Source organism: Dendrobates tinctorius, unplaced genomic scaffold (assembly GCF_039654945.1).
Source record: "Dendrobates tinctorius isolate UK_male_01 unplaced genomic scaffold, ASM3965494v1 ptg000065l, whole genome shotgun sequence".
Taxonomy (NCBI): domain Eukaryota; kingdom Metazoa; phylum Chordata; class Amphibia; order Anura; family Dendrobatidae; genus Dendrobates; species Dendrobates tinctorius.
In genome coordinates, this window is record NW_027361733.1 from 18,586,814 (window position 1) to 18,603,403 (window position 16,590).

Here is a 16,590-nt window from a genome sequence, read left to right on the forward strand (position 1 = left end):
GTTGTATGTTCCTGACCAGTGGAAGAAGAGAGTGATGTCTGAAGTTCATTGCTCTGCTTTGGCTGGTCATCCAGGTATTTTTGGTACTAGAGATCTGGTGAGTCGGTCTTTTTGGTGGCCCTCCTTGTCTCATGATGTTAGGAATTTTGTGCAGTCCTGTGGGACGTGCTCCAGGTCTAAATCGTGTTCTCGCTCTAGTGGGTTGTTGATGCCTTTGCCTGTCCCCAAGAGGCCATGGACCCATATTTCAATGGATTTCATCTCTGATATGCCTGTCTCTCAAAGGATGACTGTTATTTGGGTGATTTGTGATAGGTTCTCTAAGATGGTTCATCTTGTACCACTCCCTAAGTTGCTGTCTTCCTCTGAATTGGTGCCCCTGTTTTTACAACAGGTGGTTCGCTTGCACGGGATTCCTGAGAACATTGTATCTGACAGAGGAGTCCAGTTTGTGTCTAGATTTTGGAGAACTTTCTGTTCCAAGCTGGGAATTCAGTTGTCCTTCTCCTCTGCTTTTCACCCTCAGACCAATGGGCAGACAGAGAGAACAAACCAGACCTTGGAGTCATATTTGAGATGTTTTATTTCTGCTGAGCAGGATGATTGGGTTTCATTTTTGCCCTTGGCTGAATTTGCTTTAAATAATAGAGCTAGTTCTTCCACTTTGATGTCACCTTTTTTTTGTAACTTTGGGTTTCATCCTCGATTTTCTTCAGGGCAGGTGGAGCCCTCTGCCTGCCCAGGTGTTGACACTGTGGTGGAGAGAATGCACCAGATCTGGGACCAAGTGGTGGATAAGTTATCTCTCCCCCAGGAAAAGGCCCAGCGGTTTTCCAACCGACATAGGACCATTGGTCCCCAGTTTAAGGTTGGTGATATGGTGTGGTTATCATCCAAAAATATTGCTATGAAGGTGGCTTCTCCTAAGTTTAAGCCTAGATTTATTGGACCTTACAAGATTTTGGAGATTATTAATCCGGTCTCTTTTCGTTTGGCTCTTCCTGTCACATTTAAAATCCATAATGTGTTCCATAAATCTTTGTTGAAGAGGTTTGTTGAACCTGTTGTTCCGGGGGTTGCACCTCCAGACCCTGTATTGGTTAAAGGTAACATGGAATATGAGGTAGAGAAAGTACTGGATTCCCGTCTGACTAGACGGAGACTCCAGTATTTGGTTAAGTGAAAGGGTTATGGTCAGGAGGATAATTCCTGGGTCTCTGCCTCTGATATTCATGCCCAAAGATTGGTGCGTGCCTTTCATCGGGCTCACCCTGATCGCCCTGGTGGCGTGGTTGAGGGTTCGGTGACCCCTCCTCAAGGGGGAGGTACTGTTGTGAGTTCATTTTCCCCTTCACTACTCAGGCCCGAGGAACTCCCTCTTCTGGTGAAGAAAGGTAGTGAGCCTGATTGTCAAACACCTGGGGCTGATGATGATGACTGGCTGAGTGGAGTTAATGACTGGATATAAGGCTGCCGACGCCCTTCTGGCCTGCGGGTGATTTCTCTGTGGACTTCTAGGAAACCAGTCTGATTCCTGCTCATCTAAAGCTAAGATTTCTGCTTTGCCTTTTTGCATTTGTGTTTTGTTTTCCTTGCTTTTCTGGATTCTGCCATTCCCTGCTGGGGTGAGCTGAATCTCCTTTTGCCTGTTGCTCTGTCTTCAGAATATTCCTGAGTACTGACATAGCCTTTTTTGAAGCCTAGCGTCTTCAGGGCCTTTTTTACTGTCAGTTTGTTGGCTCTTATTTTCATAGGGATTTTCACGGATTGCAGACAGCAGCCTTCCTGTCCTTTCCTATCTAAGCTAGCTTGGGCCCCATCTTTGCTCAGTCTATCTTTCTGTCTGTGTTTTGTTCTTTCTTCTTGCTTCACCGTCATTATTTGTGGGGGGGCTGCCTTTTGCTTTGGGGTCTGCTCTGGGGCAGTTTAGATTTCCCTTTCTGTCTTTAGGCTATGTAGTCCTCCGGCTGTGATCGAGGGGCCTAGGGCATCGTAGGAGCCCCCCACGGCTACTGCTAGTTGTGTTGATAGGTTCAGGGGTCTGCAATCCGATAGCTGCCAACTTCTCTGGTTTTCTGGACTTAGCTAGCATTTCTATTTTTGCCTCCTACGGTGACTCAATCATAACACATCTGCAGTTGTGAGTCTAGCGTCCTTGCCAGCCAGTGCACTAGCCATGGTATAGTGAGGTGACAGATAGGGATGAGGTTTGTGACGGTGGCAGGGGGAAGGACCCGTATAGGGCGTTAGGCGAGCTTAGGGATAGGCACAGGCTGAGTTAGGAGGTGCCCCATCCCTTGTTCCCTATTGTGAGAGCCTTCCTCCCCCCTTTTTCCATCCCCATTGTTGGTGTTCGTTGTTTCATCCGTTGGACTTAACTGAGTTGGTTCTTGACAATTACATTTTTACCACTAAAATGTTGTTTTAGCCCCAAGTTTTTAATTTTTCCAAGGATTAATTGGAATTGTTTTTACAACAAACTGAGGTACATTTTTTCCTGAGTGCGCCAATACAGTGCAATGCTCAGAAGGCAAAGAGCGCCAGATTTTACTGTTATTGTTTTCAGGTGCCATGACCAACTGGGAGAGCTCATGATGTGCCAGAACAGCAGAACCCCCTATAAGTGACCACAAGTTACAAAATACACCTCAATGAATTCATCTGTGGGTGCAGTGATCATACTGACACCACATGTTTGTCACAGAATTTTATACTATTGGGCAGTGAAGAAAAAATAACTACATTTTTACTACCAAAATTTAGTTTTAGCCCCAGATTTTACATTTTCACACAAGAAGTGGGCAAAAATGGCACCATTATTTATCCCACAATTTCTGCTGAATGTGGCAATACCCCATATGTGGCTGTACAGTACTACTTAGCCATACAGGAGAGACTCAAGAGGAACAGAGCCCTATTTGCTTCCTGGAGCACAGATTTTCCTAGAACAGTTTGCGGACTCCATATACAGAGCCCCTAATTGCTAGAAGAACAGATTTCCCCCTCAAGTGACCCCATTTTGGAAATTATACTCCTTGAGGAATTTATATACAGGTGTATTGACAATTTTGACTCAGGAGAGTGCAGGAGGAGTCCATTTCCCCGTTCCCTATCGCAGGGCCCACCATTGTAATTGTGTCCCTGGTGTTCCCTTGTTTGTTCTACCGTTTAGTGACCGACCAATTATTGGGTCATGTCACACAGGGCCAGTCACTTCGTGACATTATACTGTGTGATGATTTTTCGAATCCTGCTTTGAGCAGGGGGTTGGACCAGATGGCCCAGGAGGTCCCTTCCAACTCTACGATTCTATGATTCTATACCGTCTGCTGAGCTGGGTATCTAATCCTATCCTTGTGATACTGACTGCTGAACCCTTTATCTAATCTTCTCCTGTGTGATACTGTCTGCTGAGCCATGTATCTTGTTAGGAACGGCGGAATGCACTAAATAAAAATAAATAATAAAGTGCGTTCGCCGCTCGGGGTCCACCATGCAGTAGGTGTTACACTGCTGCTAGGTAATGACAGACGAGCAATATGGCGGTATAATGCGCATGGGTTAGACTTCACCCGAAGTGCGCAAAGCGGGCTCTGTTCACACACACAGGCGCCGCAACATAAACATACGAAAACGCTGAGCCTGTTAGTGTCACAGACCACAGGGAAATGCACACACGGTATCTGGTCACAGGAGCAGGACCCAAGGCAGAGGAGCTGCGTCTGTCTAGACCTACCGTGTGTACGGCATCGCTACTGCGGATGCCAAGGAGGGCTGCAACTGCAGCACGGCGTAGGGTATGGCCGCTAGTCGACAAAGCTAGGAAGCAGGCGCAATGTCGGACACTAGAGTAGAGGTGCGGTGTGCACAGTGGCCTAAGGCTTGCCACTGACTGGTGCTGACTGCTAAACTAATTCCCTATCCACATGCGTAATATCAGAGGGAAGGGGTTTCAAATGAGTCAGTCACCAGAGTCATACATCTGTCACCATTCACACATTTAGCTTGAAAAGTCTATACTAGCGCATGGCCGAACGGTCATGCGCGCTTTTTATAGCTGTGCGGGACCTTCCAGATCTCCGAGATGGACCAATGAGATCTGGAGCAGGACTTGGGTACATGACTCCCGATCTCCAATGGGAGATCGCCTCGTGAGCATGCCCAGTAGGAGCACAGAGGAACTTAGTCTCTGGAGCGGTCTGCTGCAAAGTAATCTTCTCTGCTGTATAGACAGCAGGAGACCGCAGAATGTGAGGCTCTGGATTCCTGCAGAGCAGATGCAGAAACCAGACGCCTAACATATCTAATCCTATCCTGTGTAATACAGTCTGCTGAGCTGTGTATCTAATCCTATCCTGTACAGTCTGCTGAGCCTTGAGTCTAATCCTATCCTGTGTGATACAGTCTGCTGGCCTATGTATCTAATCCTATCCTGTGTGATACAGTCTGCTGAGCCGTGTATCTAATCCTATCCTGTGTGATACTGGGCTCCCCCTGCAGTCTGTGTCAGAGGGTGGTCTGTGTCAGCACGGTAATAAATTGTGTTATTTCCAGCTTTACAGAAGGACGATAGAAATCCTAAGAATAATAGGCCTCAGTTACCACACCTGTCTACAAGGAAAACTGTTGCTCATAGCAACCGATCACAGCTCAGTTTTTATCTTTTAAACAGCTCTGTTGAAATGAAAGATGCTTAGTGATTGATTGCTATGTGGAGTGGGCATGGCTTGATACACACAAACATACATACATACATTCAGTTATATATATATATATATATATGTGTGCTTTGAAGAATATTTTGTTTTAAAACTATGTGTAAAGAATAGGAAACTGCTGTATGTAAAATCTCATGTTAAAATCGCATTGCATACGGATTGCATACGCATGTCTTATAGATGTTCCATTGGAAAATCGCACAGAAATCGAATGACAATCGCATGGCACTCGTCTGTTTTTTCGGTCCGGAAATCAGACCGTTTTTTTTCTCGCAGATTTGTATGAGCCCTTATAGGGAATCATCTACCAAAGATTTTGACTGAATCACATATTTCAGAGATTTACATGGAAACCCCGGTACAAGTCCACACGCAGAGTGAAGGATAAATGTGCATCGAGCCTTACTGCGATCTTTGGGAGGCAGAATGAAAAAATCAGCAGCAGGTCAATAATTAGTTTTATCTATTTTTTACACCACTTATTGTGCAGTATAAGTGATTAGGCAACTTTATTCTTCGGGTCGGTGTGACAGCGATATCAGATTTATGGCGACTTTTTATGTTTGGCAGCTGTCACACACTAAAACACGCTTTTTATTGCAGAAAATAGTTTTTGCATCACCATATTTTGAGAGCTATAATTTTTCAATATTTTGGCCCACAGAGTCATGTGAGGGTTTGTTTTTTTTGTGGGACAAGTTGACATTTTTATTAGTACCATTTTCAGACAAGACATTTTTGATCACTTTCTAGTCTCATTTTTGGGAGGCAGAATGAACAAAACTAGCAATTCTGGATTTTTTTAGGGGGGTTTATGTCGTTCCGCGGGTGGGAAAAGTTTTATTCTTCGGGTCAGTACGATTACAGCGATACCTCATTTATATAATTTTTTTATGTTTTGGCTAGCTTAATATGCATCATGGGGGTGACAGACTTCCTTTTTAGGTATCACAAATGGTGCATCGCCTAAACAAAGGCACTTTCAATTACCTAAATATCCAAAACAAACTAGGAAGCGCTATACCTTAAAATACATCAAATTTTTATTTCAGTATACACTAAAAAACATTACATAAATGCTATAATAATATACAGTACAAATGAGGGCAACAAATGCAAAAGAGCGGGTTTTGAAAAAGGTATGAAGGTGTTTCAAAAAGGCACATATATCTGAATCCTATTACATATCCATATGTGGATGCAATACAAAAACAGGTACAATAAAAGAGGAATGTCTTAAAGGGAACCTGTCACCCCTGCAGGCGTTTTTAAGTAAAAGAGCCACCTTGTGCAGCACTAATGCTGCATTCTGTCAAGGTGGCTCTTTTATTTAGCGTCCCTTCCAGCGCCGAAATAATCGTTTTTAAAATTGGTCAGACATACCTGATATTTGTCAGGGGGGCAGGGCATTCCCCCTGAACACAGAGCCTCACATAGGTCAGTCATGTCCAGCTTTTAAATTTGGCGCCGCCTCCTCAGCGTTCATTTCTTTTTTTGGTGCCTGCTGCACCGCTGCTCTGGTGAGCTCCGCCCCTACTGGTCACATGGTGCTAACGTCATCACAGGTCCTGCTGCAACACTGAAAGAATATTACAGGGCAGGTAGAAGAAAAAGAAATGAATGCTGCACGTGCGCTGTAATATTCTTTCAGTGGTGCAGCAGGATCTGTGATGACGTCAGCACCATGTGACCAGTAGGGGCGGAGCTCAGCAAGCAGTGGTGCCAGCAGGGCCTGTGATGACATCAGCACCATGTGACCAGTAGGGGCGGAGCTCACCAGAGCAGTGGGTGCAAGCAGGACCTGTGATGATGTCAGCACCATGTGACCAGTAGGGGCGGAGCTAAGCAGGGCAGCTGTGCAGCAGGCACCAGAAAAAGAAATGAACACTGAGGAGGCAGCGCCAAATTCAAAAGCTGGACATGACTGACCTATGTGAGGCTCTGTGTCCAGGGGCGAAAGCCCTGCCCCCCTGACAAATATCAGGTATGTCTGACCAATTTTAAAAACTATTATTTCGGCGGTGGAAGGGAAGCTAAATAAAAGAGCCACATTGACAGAATGCAGCATTAGTGCTGCACAAGGTGGCTCCTTTACTTAAAAACCACAGGGAGGCGGTGACACGTTCCCTTTAAATCAATAAGTTGAGCAAAAAGCTTCCCATAATGACTTCCTAAAATTAAGTCCCGTTTTAAAAAGGGTTCTAGAAAAAGTGCTCATAGAGTAGCATGCCAGCCAAGTTCCTATTTAAGTTTCTATTTAAAATGGCTATATTATGTATAGACTGCGTAAGTGCATAGTGCTGTGCAAATGGATTTTACCACAATGGGCGGCATGAGTGCATACTGCTTACTGCAGACGTATATACTACAAACGTTAACATATATAATTAGCCAGATGGAAAAGAGGGAAGTAAAAGTAGCTGCTGCAGAACATATATCATACCTAGCCATCCGCGGGTGGTAAAAGATTTATTCTTCGGGTCAGTACTATTACAGCGATACCTCATTTATGCAATTTTTTAATGTTTTGGCTAGCTTAGTATGCATCATGGGGGTGACAGATTTCCTTTTTGTGGTGTTACCATTTTTTGGAATATAGAAATTTGGAGGGGAGCAATACGGTGGGGGGCCCAATTAGAACTTCTGCTATGGACCCCAATAATTTCTATGTACACCCCTGGTGCAGGATGCATTGTACCAGGGGTGAACCTAGCCTCTCTGATGCCTGAGGCTAACTGCAAACCCGCGCCCTCTCATAGAAAATTTTTCAAATCGGTAAAAATGGCACGTCTTCGCCAACAGACCACGCCTCCTTGTCCCGAAATGCTTAGCCAATCACAAGTGCCGCACACAGGGTTGTCTGGTGCTAATAGCAAGGGCCTTCCCATTGGGTTGAGCAATGAATGGAAGCAGACGCAGTGATGAGCGGTGATGTCACCGCTAGTTACTGAGCATGTGCCGGCTGCTTCTATTCATTCTACAGTCGTTTACAGTCAGGAGCAGCTGTTTAGCAGTGCCCTGCCTGTAAACATATTAACCCCCCAGATGGATTTACGCCGTCTGACGTGACTGAGCGCCGGACAGGTAATGTATATTGTTGGTTTATTATTTCCACCTTTTTTACAGGAGATCCAGGGAGTTGCAAAGGAATTACCAGTATAATAAAGATTAAAAAAGTGTGTCTTCTTTCATTAAAATACTTTGTTCTTATTTTGTGTGTTTATTTAACCCTTTCTTTACCATAGGATTAGTAATGGATATTTGTCTTATTGACACCTCTCCATTACTAATCCGGGCTTAATGTCACCTTACAATAGAAAGGTGGCATTAACCCCTTATTACCCCACTTGCCATCGCTACAGGGCAAGTGGGAAGAACCGGGCAAAGCTGCAGAATAGGTGCATCTAGTAGATGCACCTTTTCTGGGCAGCTGGGGGCTGCTGTTTTTAGGCTGTGGGGGGCCAAGATCAATGGCCCCTCACCAGCCTGAGAATATCAGCCCTCAGCTGTCAGCTTTAGTCAGGTTGGTTGTCAAAAATAGGCGGGACCCCAAGCCGGATTTTATAATTATTTATTTAAATAATTTTAAAAAACAGCGTGGGGACCCCTCTATTCTTGAGAACCAACCTTGATGACACTGACAGCTGAGGGTTGCAGTGCCCAGCTGTAAGTTTCGTCCGGTTGGTTCATAAACAGAGACGGACCCCACGTCGGGTTTTCATTCATTCTGCTCTCCTGCTTGCTGTTGCCGGCAGAGAAGGAGAGCAGAATGTCAGCCGTGGTCAGCACCAGCCGCCGGGAACAGCGCTTACAGTAGCACTTCTTCCCGGTGGCCGTCCATGAGCATGGAGGACAGTGTGAACTGTTCTCCGTGTGCATGTGTGCAGCACGTGTTGTGGGCCGTGTGTCCGTGTTAAAACAGACATGTCAGCGTATTTTGCACAAGGGCCACAGACCGTAAAAACACGCTGACATGTGCAAGGACCCATTCATTTGAATGGGTGTACGTATGTCAGTATCTCAGGTACATGTAGTGACAGTTTTCTCACGTAGCCACTGACGTGTGAAAGAGGCCTGACTGATATACAACCCCCTAGCTAACTAGCTAAAATCTTGCTGCTAACAGCAAGATTTTAGCTAGTTTAGGGAAAAAATTACTGTTTACAAGAGCGCCACTCCTCTGAGCTCTGCAAATCCCCTCCCCTCATCAAACACGTGCCAAACGCTCATGATACAACACCATTATCTTTGCTAAAGTGCTGAAAATGTTTTCCCGCACTTTTTACCAAATGTTATAGATTTTATCCGATTTTATAAAAATTTTCTTGTGTTTCCAATCACAAATCTGAATGTGCCATACTCGTGCCGAATTTATGTTTGCCGATCGATTTCCGAACAAATTCGCTCATCACTATTCATGACAATCATGTATCGGTGTGTTCTTGAGCTACTGTAGGTTTAAAAGCCGCTGCTACAATGAGTCGTGCTGATGGTTTCCAGATAGTGCTGCAATGTGAGAATTGGTATTATTATCTTCACTTAATTTGTCTTAAATGAAAAACACAAAAGAGAATGAAGCAAAAAGCAAAACATTGATCATTTCACACAAAACTCCAAAAATGGGCCAGACAAAAGTATTGGCACCCTCAGCCTAATACTTGGTTGCACAACCTTTAGCCAAAATAACTGCGACCAACTGCTTCCGTGTCACGTCGCCGTCAGACTCGGGGCCTGCTGTTCCGCCCTCAGCCACTAGGAGGCGACGGACGTTCACGCCGCCCTCGGGCTCGGGGCCTGCTGTCCAGGTCTCAGCCACCAGGAGGCGCCGGACTGACACATCGCCGTCGAACTCGGGGCCTGCTGTTCCTGCCTCGGCCACTGGGAGGTGCCGTGGCTCGCGCCCGAGTGATGGCGGCAACAGTGAAAGGGCTTCTGCGCAGGTGTCTAGTGGATGCAGACTTCGCTCCTCTGTCAGTCATGAAGGGGTTGGTGCATCATCATCAGGTCTGGTCCTGGAGGCGGTCCTGATGACATCATCAGCCTGATGACCTGATCCCTCAAATACCTTGGGACTGGGCTTGCAAGCAGCCGGATATATTCTTGGAACAATAAAAAAGAAAGAAAAAATGCCAGCTTACCCGGTTAGTTCAAAAGATAAGCTGCTATACTGTATAGGCTCTCAGCAACGGATAAATGACAGGAGCTCTTGCCAACAATAATTGCGAAAAGGAGATAAATCCAGCGAGCTCGCTGGATTTTTCTCCTTTTCGCGGATATATTCTTGGTTCCCCTGCATGCTGCTTTGTGATTTACTATAGTTTCCTCTGACCTCAGCCTGGAATTCTGACCATTCTATTGCCTACCGTTTTCGTACCTTTGCCTTTCTCCTGACTACTGACGCTGACCTTGGCTTGGATCCCTGACCTCTCTTCTGCCAGCTGATTCTGTACTTCTGCTATTCTCCTGGTTTGTGACCTTGGCCTGGATATTCGAATCTGCTACCGCCTGCCGTTTTTGCACTTCTACCGCCCTCCCGTTTTGTGACCTTGTCCTGGACTCTCGACTCTGCCTCTGCCTGCCGTTTCTGTACCTCCACTGCTTGCCTGGTTCTGACTACGTTTTTGGCTCCTTTCTGCTTTTCTATTAGTGACCGTCCTGCTCTGGCGCACTGCCCCTATTCTGACAGCGCCTCCTGGGCTCTGCTGTAAATCCAGATCCCTGAATAGGGGTAAAGGGTGTCGGTGCTACTCAGGGTGTTGTCTTTCTGCAGCCCTGACTTGCAGACGGACGTTACATTATATCCGGCCCAAAATAAAACTGCTTTTTGTATATATACCCAACATATATAAAAGCAGTTTCCCTGAACTTTTTTTTTTCTCTTCTTCTGCCTGAGCTGATTGTTGGCCTAAAACACCTGTTATGAGCCTCAGTGCACAGCCTGGAAGTTCATTCTCACATTCCTGCTCAAGCATGCTGCAGTCAAGAGACTCCAGGGACAACGCTGAACGTCAGAGATCCATACCCCGGGAACATCGGCCTCTGGGCAGCTCCTGCTATGGTTGCCCAGAGGCTCAGGTACTGCCCGCAGATGCGGCTAAAATTTTATTACCTGTTTCTCTGTATTTTGGTCAGAAATCTCTGTGTTTAAAGGCCTATGTGGATAGCGGGTCTGAAGGGAATTTTATGGACTGTTTGGCTGCTAAAAATCTTGGTGTTCCATTACTAAAACTTAATGTCCCAATTAAAACCATGGCTATTAATGGCACGTCCATTATTCAGGAGGGGGTTAAATTTGTTACTGCCAAGATTGCTATGTCTGTAGGAGCATTACATACCGAGCTTATATCTTTTTTTGTGATGGATAATTTATCCTCTGCAGTTATTTTGGGAATGCCTTGGTTACGCCAGCACAATCCTGTCATCGACTGGCACCTGGGAGATGTGGTGCGCTGGAGTTCACAGTGTCAGGATAAATGCATATCAGTAGCAGTAAATCAAGTTAAGCTTAAAACCCCTTCATACCGTTTGCTCTCAGGGGCTATGAAGATGTCTTTTCTGTTGTAGAATCTGAGAAGCTACCCCCACACAGAGAGTATGATTGCCCTATAGATCTGATTCCAAATGCCCGTCTTCCAAAAGCGAGAATATTCAATCTCTCTGGTCCAGAGCATCAGGCCATGAACGACTATATAACAGACAGCCTAAAAAAAGGGTTCATTAGACCATCTATTTCACCAGTTGGGGCTGGATTTTTCTTTGTAGAGAAGAAAGATGGTGGTCTCAGACCCTGCATTGACTACCGGGAATTAAATGCAATCACTATAAAGAACCAGTATCCACTTCCACTCATCCCTGATCTTTTTAATCAGCTAAGGCTGAGTTCACGCGTGGCGTTTTTTTCGCGTTTCCGCGGCAGTTTTAACCGCGCGATTTTGCCGCGAAAACGTGAAAAATAAGCATCCCATGCATTCCTATGGGATTCCGTAATGCTGTGCTAATGCTGCGGTTTTTACCGCGGCGGAATCGCTTTGCGGTAAAAACCGCAGCATGCTCATTAATTTGCGGAATCGCGGCGATCCCGCACCCATAGGAATGCATTGTTTCGCTTACTTCCCGCATGTGGCTGTGCCCACCATGCGGAAAGTAAGCAGAACAATTGCGGATGGTACCCACGGTCCGGAGGAGAGGAGACTGTCCTCCGGGCTTCGGGTACCATATCCCTGTAAAAAATAGAATTTAAAATAAAAAATATTGTTATTCTCACCCTCCGACGTCCCGCGCAGCCTTCCCGCTTCTCTTCACGCTCCCGTTCCCAGTAGTCCTTTGCGAAAATGCCCGCGATGGCGTCCGATCTCGCGGGATCACGAAGTCTCGCGGTAATTCGCGCGACGTCATCGCGAATTACCGCGAGACGTCGCGTTCCCGCGAGACCTGACGTCATCGCGGGCATTTTCGCAAAGGACTACTGGGAACGGCTGCGCGGGACGTCGGAGGATGAGAATAACACCGTTTTTTATTTTTTTTTTACATTCTATCTTTTACTACTGATGCTGCATAGGCGGCCTCAGTAGTAAAAAGTTGGTCACACTCGTCAAACACTATGTTTGACGAGTGTGACCAACCTGTCAATCAGTTCTCCAAGCGATGCTACAGATCGCTTGGAGAACGCTATCATTTTGCAAGCTAATTACGCTTGCAAAATGCTAGTTTTTCCGCGGGAAAATCGCGGGAATTTAAAATGCGATTTTCCCGCGGAATGGAATTCCGGAATTCTCGCGGTAATTTCCGCGAGAGTTCCGGTACGTGTGCACTTAGCCTTATAGGAGCCCGTTGGTTTACTAAACTTGACCTCCAGGGGGCATACAATCTAGTCCGCATAAGGGACGGGGATGAGTGGTGGAAAACAGCATTTAATACACCTCTTGGTCACTTTGAGTACCTTGTAATGCCGTTCGGACTCAGTAACGCACCTGCAGTGTTTCAGCACTTTGTCAATGATATTTTCAGAAACATTTGTGGGGTGTATGTCGTCATGTATTTGGATGACATCCTTATTTACTCTGCTGACCCTGTGACACACGCTCAACACGTCCATTCGGTACTGCAGAGACTGCAAGAAAACTCTTTGTTTGCTAAACTGGAGAAGTGTTTGTGTGTTTTTTTTTTTTTTGCTGAGGAGGTACAGTTTTTAGGGTACATGGTCTCAGGCAGAGGGTTCCGCATGGATCCTGCCAAGATCCAACCTATTAAGGCTTGGGTGCCACCCAAATCGCTGAAAGCGCTGCAGCGATTTTTGGGATTTGCTAATTACTACCGCAAGTTTATCAGGGGTTTCTCAGAGATTGCCAAGCCACTCACGGATCTTACCCGGAAAGGGGCGGACGTGGCCAATTGGAATCCTGAGGCAATTCAGGCATTTTCTACACTAAAGGAGTGCTTTGTGGCCAACCCGGTTTTGGTTCAACCTTACTTAGACCGCCCATTTATTGTCGGAGTGGGAGCAGTGCTATCGCAAGGCACTGCATCCCTCACTCAGCTTCGCCCGAGTGCTTTTTGTTCCCACAAATTCTCTGCCACGGAGAAAAACTATGATATCGGTAATCAGGAATTATTTGCAATTAAATGGGCCTTCGAGGAATGGCGCCACTTCCTCCAAGGCGCCAAACACAAGGTCACTGTCATTACAGACCACAAAAACCTAACCTACCTGGAGTCAGCTAAAAGACTAAATCCCAGGCAGGCCAGGTGGGCCTTGTTTTTCTCTAGGTTTGATTTTTTTAATCACCTTTCGCCCTGGTACTAAAAATGTGAGGGCCAATACCCTCTTGCAAAGCAACCCCAAAACATCAGGGAACCTCCGCCATGTTTGACTGTAGGGACCGTGTTCTTTTCTTTGAATGCCTTTTTTTTTTCTCCTGTAAACTCTGTTGATGCCTTTGCCCAAAAAGCTCTACTTTTTGTCTCATCTGACCAGAGAACATTCTTCCAAAACGTTTTAGGCTTTTTCAGGTAAGTTTTGGCAAACTCCAGCCTGGCTTTTTTATGTCTCGGGGTAAGAAGTGGGGTCTTCCTGGGTCTCCTACCATACAGTCCCTTTTCATTCAGACACTGACGGATAGTACGGGTTGACACTGTTGTACTCTCGGACTGCAGGGCAGCTTGAAATTGTTTGGATGTTAGTCGAGGTTCTTTATCCAACATCCGCACAATCTTGCGTTGAAATCTCTTGTCAATTTTTCTTTTCCGTCCACATCTAGGGAGGTTAGCCACAGTGCCATGGGCTTTAAACGTCTTGATGACACTGCGCACGGTAGACACAGGAACATTCAGGTCTTTGGAGATGGACTTGTAGCCTTCAGACAGTTCTTTGGTCTTCTTTCTTTTCTCCATGCTCAATGTGGTACACACAAGGACATAAGACAGAGGTTGAGTCAACTTTAATCCATGTCAACTGGCTGCAAGTGTGATTTAGTTATTGCCAACACCTGTTAGGTGCCACAGATAAGTTGCAGGTGCTGTTAATTACACAAATTAGAGAAGCATCACATGATTTTTGAACAGTGCCAATACTTTTGTCCACCCTCTTTTTTATGTTTGGTGTCGAATTACATCCAATTTGGCTTTAGGACAATTTTTTTTGTGTTTTTTCATTTGAGACAAATTTAAATGAAGATAATACCAACGAATTTGTGTTTGCAACCATTTTCAGGAAGAAACTGAGTATTATCTGACAGAATTGCAGGGGTGTCAATACTTTTGGCCACAACTGTATATATTTGAATAGAATACTATATTGGACTTTTGCTGCAAATAAAGTGCTGTAAGTTACAGAAATGCAAGAAGTACAAAAAAAAGCCAAGGTCAGCAGTGTCTGAGTCATATGGTAACCCAGTTATCTATTACTCAGTTTTCACTATTCTCCACTGTTCCACTCCCCTCTCATTCATTCTCAAGTTGTTATTCTCATGCTCCTCTAACTTCTGTGGCTTTGTAAGGGAGGAACAGGACTGTAGTCATGACCTGTATTCTGGTGGCAGCTGCATCCAATCTTTCCCCTACATGAAACAATACTCTTCTCCTCGGCATATCTGCATCTCCAGATTCATCTTCACCCGGGCACTACCCAGGCCATAGCGGTCCCTCTTCTAGGTGACCCCTACCAATGGAGACACAGTCCGAGACAACTTTAACACTTTCTTTACTTAGGATTTTGCATGTTACATCCTCAGTTGGTACATTATAACAATGGCTTGCTTTCTGATCTTTCCCTTGCTTGTTGTCACTTCTGTGTAGCACACGTCCAGATCAGACTGTACTAGACTGCTTCTCAGCTCCTTCAGCCTGTTTCACCCCAAACACAAATTCATCAATCACTACATTTGGTGGCCCCTGGTGAAGTATCCGGCCCGTCTGTACCGATCTCGTCGAAGCTCCAACTCCTTTCATCTCCTTAGTCCAGCTAACTTCTGCCCTAAAAGCATTGGCCCAGGCGGTAAGATGCCCCATCTTCCTTTTCCTGTTCTTACCCACTGCTAAGACACGCAATGGCCGTGGGTAACGTGGGCTATAAAGACTTAACATTACGTGGTTGCCGAGCTTTCCGGGCCTATAGCCCATGTGGATACTTGGGCGCCCTGGTCCCATCTGATTAAACCACTCTTCATCACTAACCTTAACTCCTAGCAGCCCCTCCTACAATTAACCCTCTATGAACATCCTATTAGGCCCCACTAGTATGTCCCCATCTAGTGGCCCACAACATAATTACATCTACCCGGTCTATGGGGAAACTATGAACTAAGAGTGCCCTCCTCTACTGTCCCAAGACGGATACACTAACTTTCCCTAACTGTACATGTACAACGGACACAATATATATGCAATACTATAATACAGGAATACAAAGCAATATATAACAGTTTTCCATATAATGGTAACACATTCAAGTGGCAATACCACAAGCAATGAGCGGTAATACATAGTTATATATGTAGCAGTACCGCAGGCGATTATCATAAAACGCATCTGTAAACATCAAGAACCGGAAGACAGTCAGAGGAAAGGGAAGCATGAAAGACATTATATCTTACCCCCTTACAGCTTCTCAGTTTAGTATCCACATGACAGCCTACATCACTCTGAGAGCTGTATATGCAAGTACCCAAACTTTCCATTTTTTAATGGAGGTCTCTTGGGCAAAATCAGTTGCAAGATGTGATAATTCTTTTAATAGAAAAAGTTACGAGTGTGTCCAGAGGCAAAGCAGAAACTTAGAATAAGGCGATGTGAGATTTCTGTTACTATGTTTCATTGATTGAGGCCACAGACTGAAATCTCTATAGGAACTCTCATTAGAACATTCTTGATAATTGCCTCCTGGAGCTGAAGCTCAGGTGAATGATTATGTCTGGGGTTCTGCACTGTGGATTGTCTGGCATTGACCAGCAATCCAAAAAACGTGTGCTCGCTGCAAAAAATACACTGAGACTGTAATGCAGAAAAGCAGCCTTGGGGTCTTAGGGGTACGTTCCCACATTCAGGATTTGCTGCAGGTTGGACGCTGCGTATTTAGGCAGCGTCCAAACTGCAGCGTCCAGATGTAACATAATAGTGGATGGGATTTCTAGAAATCCCATGTCCACTATACATAAAAGTGTAGTTGCAGATAACTGATATGTGGCGCGTCTTTCAAGATCCCTGCATGTCAATTTCTCTTGCGGAAACACTACACAGAGAGGCACAAGAAATTTTGGACTTGATTCCCCATTGATTTTGCCCCTTTTTTCTGGACAAAAAATGTCTAATGGTGACTTTTTGATTGTGGCCTATTCATTACTTACCATAATTTGTACCTTTTTACATTAATTTTACT

At 45.3% G+C, this 16,590-nt stretch overlaps 1 long non-coding RNA gene across 1 annotated transcript in view; it reads left to right on the forward strand.

Moving 5' to 3' along the window:
- Nucleotides 1-6,584: 6,584 nt before the first annotated feature.
- Nucleotides 6,585-16,590, forward strand: part of LOC141094738 (uncharacterized) — a 412,361-nt gene continuing 402,355 nt past the window's right edge. The window contains exon 1 of the long non-coding RNA XR_012233165.1: nucleotides 6,585-6,702. This is a non-coding gene — a long non-coding RNA (uncharacterized lncRNA). The remainder of the gene's footprint in view (nucleotides 6,703-16,590) is intronic.